Below are 6,000 nucleotides of genomic sequence, written 5' to 3'. Positions count from 1 at the left end.
TTACTTGTTTCTACACCTATAAAACCTATCTTTGATGTATAATAGACCTCTACCCATATACGTATAATAGACCTCTAATGTTATCCGTATAATAGACCTCTAACCATATACGTATAACAGACCTCTAACCATATACGTATAATAGACCTCTAAAGTTATGCGTATAATAGACCTCTAACCATATACGTATAATAGACCTCTAAAGTTATCCGGAACTCCAACCATATATGTATAATAGTCCTCTAAATTTATCCGTATAATAGAACTCCAACCATTTATGTATAATGAACGTCTAAACATAGACGTATAATTGACGTATAACTTTAGACGTATATTAGAATTTCATTCTAGACGAATTGTAGACCACATTTAGACGTCTAAGGTATGCGTTTAATAGACGTATATTATACGTCTTTTGCCCACTGGGTGGGCTCCAGATGCACATGGAAGAAATCAAGTGTTTCATCCGAGCTGTTTCAAAGACTGCCCAAGAGCTTTCCTTTCACAGAGGCGCAACGATTAATAATGGGGGTGCACCCTTCAATGCGCCTTACGACTCTAGGGAGTGATTGAGACGATTCGTAGCGTGTGCTCATTTCTCTCTATTCCCCGTGTTGCAGTGGTAGGATGACGTAAATTACTGCTTCGACACGTAACGGCATTATAATCAAGTGCAGGAGCTGAGGGCTTTAGTTTAGTTTCGTTTTCCATGGCGTTCGTAAGCGCGCAAATCAAAGGCAAGTCCTGCGTCTAACACGAACGTAAATGCTTTTGAAAGTGCAGTGTGGTGCAGCTTGTAAAATCCTTGTCCACATTTGTGGTTTGTTGATGTTTGTTCTGTCTGACAACGTTGCATTTTGACATCCGGACGGGGGGACTTTATCATTTGAACGTGAAGCCAGCCTTAAACCCTCTGAGGCGTGTCTGTCTGCCGGCACGTATCTTGTGAAAGGTATTTTTTTTTTAACGGAGAGCAACTTTAAAAAGGTTTCCGCAGCCACCTCGCAGTCCGTGTTTGATTATAGGAGGAATGCGGCGGCGGCGGCGGGCTCGCTTTTGTCGTGCTCGAGTGGTTAAGGCGATGGGCTCGAAATGCGTTGGGGCTTCCCCGCGCAGGTTCGAAACCTGCCGACTCCGGCGTCTGCCGCACGTCACCTTGTGCCTGCGAGGCAGAGGCTAAGTGCCGCTTCTCCTTTCCTGGTACTATAAGAACGCTAAATCGCTTGGCCCTGCTGCCATGGAAATACATTCTTCAGATAACCACACATTTTGCGTTCGCACCTCTGGTGCTCTACTTATGCCTTTGAAAACCTAATGAATACAGCTGAAAGAACCGACACAATATGTAGGTGCTCGTAAAGCACGCAGTAAAGAACTGTTAACAGCAAGGGTTTCAGTGGGTTAACTGAGGAGAAGGCGTGATCGCTAATTGTTGACTTTTTATTTGGTGTTAGAAACACTCTTACTGTGCATGACGTGCAACAAATGTAGCCACAGAAATTGCATCACGCTTTCATGTATGCTATTGCAGACACCAACGTTGCCTAGATAGAAAACCGAAATAGCCGTGGGTTTGCTTGCTGGTCTGAAGGATCTCTCTTCGAATCTCTGTCATTTGTCAATGGAAGTAAAAGGCGCTGAAATCTCATACGTTCAGAATCAAACCCGCAGCTGTTGTTCGACTTTATTTCTTGACTAATTACAACTCAGTGTCGCATGAGCAGTTACGTAAACTTGTCTGGTATATTTGAACACAAATGCCGTTCTTCAATTAAAACTAACAGTACATTGTCAGGGACATTCAGTTCTATACAAACAAGAGACAGACAAGAGAATATTTCTACCGTTCATGTGGACTACGTGTTGACTTACTGATCGGAATAATTGAAAAGTTCGGGTTCATAGCCGATGCAGTGCGTGCTAATTAGAATAGCAAAGCTGAGCTCTCAGCACCGTACTGAGCCCAGGTGTTTTTCTAAAGCTTTCAGGTGCAGTTCCTTTACATGAAGGGAATCTCTTACTGGGTACTCTTACAATGCAGTAAGTAGCACAGACTACTTAGGGAGTAGCCCGATGCGTTTAAAAACAACCCGAGCCAGGCAGGAGTCGAACTTACAATCTCCTGATCCGTAGTCAGACACGTTATCCAGTGTGATACTGCAGGACTGTAACCCAGTAAGATCAGCACTGCAACTAGTAAAATATTACCCCCGGTCCATTCTTTTCCAAAAGTGAGAAACACCTGTTTTCTACATTTTGTCTGTTTTAAAACCATATCTCTTTAAACCAAACCAAGAGTCTGTCTTTTGCACTGATATTCTGATTCATTTCGATTTCAAAGAAAAAAAAAACTATCTTCCAAAGCATCATAAAATTGTCCCTTCCTCCAGACTCTACTTCTCTCTTGTAGTAGTACAGCAGACCTTTCCAGGTGAGCAGATCACAGAGTCCGAAATGAGCTTCCTCCATCAAGCAAAGTACCTGAACATGACTCTGTCATCATAAAAGCGCCCCTGTAATAAAGAAATTAAATCCGAAATCAAGAGGGCAGCACAGTGGGCAAAAGACGTATAATATTCGTCTATTAAACGCATACCTTAGACGTCTAAATGTTGTCTGCAATTTGTCTAGAATCTCTGCACAGTGTTCGAAGTAAATTATTTTCGCAGTAATAAATTTACACGTGTATAATAAATATAGTAAATATAATAAATTTATTACTACGAAAATAATTTACTTCGAACACTGTGCAGAGTGCCGTATACTCCTAGTTGCGGCACACACGATACATACAGTAAAAAGCCTCAGGCACTGTGTTAGATGTGTTTTCGATGTTATATATGCGTTTATTCATGTCGTCGATTTTATGGTTGCAATTCGACGTAGATTATACGTCGAGGCGACGTATATATACGTATAGCCGTATTTTCGCTGTAAATATACGTATATTCGACGAATCAATGCCCACTGGGAAGGCGCATTGAAGGGTGCACCCCCATCATTAATCGTTGCGCCTCTGTGAAAGGAAAGCTCTTGAGCAGTCTTTGAAACAGCTCGGATGAAACACTTGATTGCTTCCATGTGCATCTGGAGCCCATTTCTTATTTTCACTTCACGCCGCCCAAAGCATTTCTAAAACAGGAGATTCGCATTTGGGAATGCGCCCTGCCCTACAAATAAAACAGGTCTGCGGGTCTGAAAGCTGCTCCACGGAAAACAGTTCTGTTGCGCTTTTGATCAAAGGGAGATTCGCTGTTCTTACTTTTTGATGACATAACACCCAAAGGGGCTTCTTTGGAGCTGGATTCCAACCAGCATCCTAAAGTTTCTTGGCGGTATCCTTTACAGTACTCTGTTCGGTCGACAAGGGACAGAAGGGGGCAGCTTTCCTCACACATACAGTGCAATGTACTGTAGTGTTCCCCTTCATTGAATTCGCAGTTCTGCATCAGACATCTAACTCGTTTCCTTAGCTTGGATTTAAGCCACGAAGCAGGCTTCTACTGTATAAACGTCTAGAGGAATCACAAACTATTTGAGAGGCCACCATCCCAGGGGGAACTTACAAAGTCTATCCCTAAGCACCTAGCGCAGTCTCTCAAGAGACTGTCAAAAATCGCTTTCTCCGTTTGCGTTGCAAGTAAGTGGAAACGCGGTCTCAACCCAGAGCCACTTGGCAGCAGCGGCACGTAAATACTGTTACTGTCACTGCTCGATACCGACGTTAGCCTACTATACCATGTTCAGCCACCGCTAGAAAATGTACAGCTCTAGATCTGGAGCAAACAACAGGAGGGCCAACGTCACACATGTCAGACATGGAAACCGACGAGGATGGGATTCAAACCCATGCGTGCAGAGCACAATGGATTAGCAGTCCATCGCCTTGACCACTCGGCCACTTCGTCAACAAAACTGGGTTGTCCCAACTGGGTTGGCACACTCCAGATGATCTTTTTCTTTTTTTTCCCTTGTACTCGAGGGTCATTTTCCTGTTCCACATGCGATTTCAACATTTTCCTTGGGAGATGTCAAGCCAGCAAGCCACTGCTGTAGTTCAGTGGCCAGTGTGGAGTTCAGTGGCCCTGTTGTACACAGAAAGCACATTGAGCTCCTTGCACATGAAAAGTTCCAGATAAAAGCCATTTGTCATCCTTTCTCTTGGTGTCGATGTTGCTATTGTATGTAAAGGTGGCAACTTGCTCAGCGAGCAGGCGGAGCACACACCGAATGCAGATGTGTCTGAGTGGTGTGTCCAAGTGGCTGCAAAAGGACAGCACTCCCGGGGCTGTTTCAATGTAACAGATTTACTCCAGGGAAAGGCAGCATTGAGAGTAGCTCAAGCTTTCAGCACCCGTATCGGACTGCGTGTATGCAGACACCGCTCAGAATCCCCTGTAAGATTCTCCCTCAATTCCGTTTTGCAGTGCTTTAGCTCTTTCAGAAGGCTTCGCTTTGCTAGTCACAATCCAAGGCTTGTGACAGCATTTGAAAATATTCACCACTGCGTTGGCTGGGAATCAAACCTGGGTCAACTGCATGGAAGGCAGCTATGCTCACCACTATACCACCAACGCTCAAATGAGTTGCATGGCCAGATGGACTGTTTCCTCCAGCGGTATAGTATTGCAGTGAGACAGCAAGATGCCTGCAAGACTATGTCACGCTAAACGCCACAGATTGTGTTTGTCCGTTCGTGTCAGTCGTCCTGCAGTCACGGGAAGTGGGACACAAACATGCTGCAATGCTTTCAAGACGTTAGGATTTGTTTGTGCAACATCCGAGAAGAGTACTTGTGGCTTGAATGTGAACTGTACGTGCCCGCCCCCTTTCCACTGTAGTGCATGAGTTCCTCCCGGCATGCCCTTCGTCATTGTTCTGTCATCTTGTATTTAAAGGGTTGTATTTCTGGTGCTGAAAATAAGCAACTGTTTTCTCACAACGGCCTTTGTTCCCGACGGAGCCCTTGTCTGTCATGAAATTCTTCAAAACCTCAAGCTAGAAGAAGAAGACGACAAATATGAAGCGTTACAGCAACGACATGCCATGAGACGATCGATAACAATTTCCATAGGATCCCTGCGGTTGCCTGGCAACCGTCAGCTTTGCGCAGTGGCAGTATCGTAGCCTGTGAGGTTTAGCCGAGGCGCGATTATTGCTAGTTGAAAACTTTTCCCAATACCCTGCTTCCGCCGGTTTGCAATACAATCGGCGAAAGCAATTTTTGACAGTCTCGTCAGAGACTGAGCAAGGTGTTTAAAGACAGATTTGGTCATGGTGACATCATGGTAGAAAGAAACGAGCTTGTTACGTCTCAACAGAAACGCTCTTTAGCTCTTTCAGCGTTATGCAGAGAACAGCGTCTGTCGAGATCACTTTTGAGTCAGCGCGAACCGCCGTGTGCTGTCAGTTTGATTTCATATTGCTCGTAGCGGCGCCCGGCTTTTGTCTGTCAAACGTTAGGTTGCGCTTCTTCATGCTGCATCGTCGGCATGAGTGGAGCTTTTTAAACGTCTGTACTTACTGCGCCCCATAAGAAATCGTTTGTCCCCGTTCAAAAGAGATTGTGCGATGTCCTGCAGCGTTCGCAAAGCAAACCTTTGACAGTTTGAAAAGAGGAATTTATTCTGCTTCCTGTGCGTGCAGTAGTTACAAAGTTGAACGCCTTTACACGATCTGCTGCAGTTTTCAGTGGGCGGGCGTTGTCAAATGGCTTGGAAAAACGCACTGTGTTTCGGCTCGGGAAACATCGTGAGCAGTGTCCTGCATGTTTTCTGTGTATAGCTGTCTTTTAACGCATACAGAATTCATTCGAAATCATTGATTTCTCCAATTAACAAGGGTCCCTTTTTGAACCTGCGAGAAGCATTCTTTCAATGTAACAGATTTACTCCGGGGAAAGGCAGCATGACATTGAGAGTAGCTCAAGCTTTCAGCACCCGTATCAGACTGCGTGTATGCAGACACCGCTCAGAATCCCCTGTAAGAGTTTGAGCAATC

At 44.8% G+C, this 6,000-nt stretch overlaps 1 non-coding gene across 1 annotated transcript; it reads left to right on the top strand.

The window, feature by feature from the left end:
- The first annotated feature begins 5,101 nt into the window (after positions 1 to 5,101).
- On the top strand, positions 5,102 to 5,243 carry LOC138236261 (U4 spliceosomal RNA). The gene has a single exon (XR_011188554.1). It is a non-coding gene; the product is annotated as a U4 spliceosomal RNA (small nuclear RNA).
- The last annotated feature ends 757 nt before the right edge of the window (positions 5,244 to 6,000 follow it).

Source organism: Lepisosteus oculatus, unplaced genomic scaffold (genome assembly GCF_040954835.1).
Source record: "Lepisosteus oculatus isolate fLepOcu1 unplaced genomic scaffold, fLepOcu1.hap2 HAP2_SCAFFOLD_88, whole genome shotgun sequence".
NCBI classification, from domain to species: Eukaryota; Metazoa; Chordata; class Actinopteri; order Semionotiformes; family Lepisosteidae; genus Lepisosteus; species Lepisosteus oculatus.
This window is presented reverse-complemented; position numbering and strand designations above follow the sequence as displayed.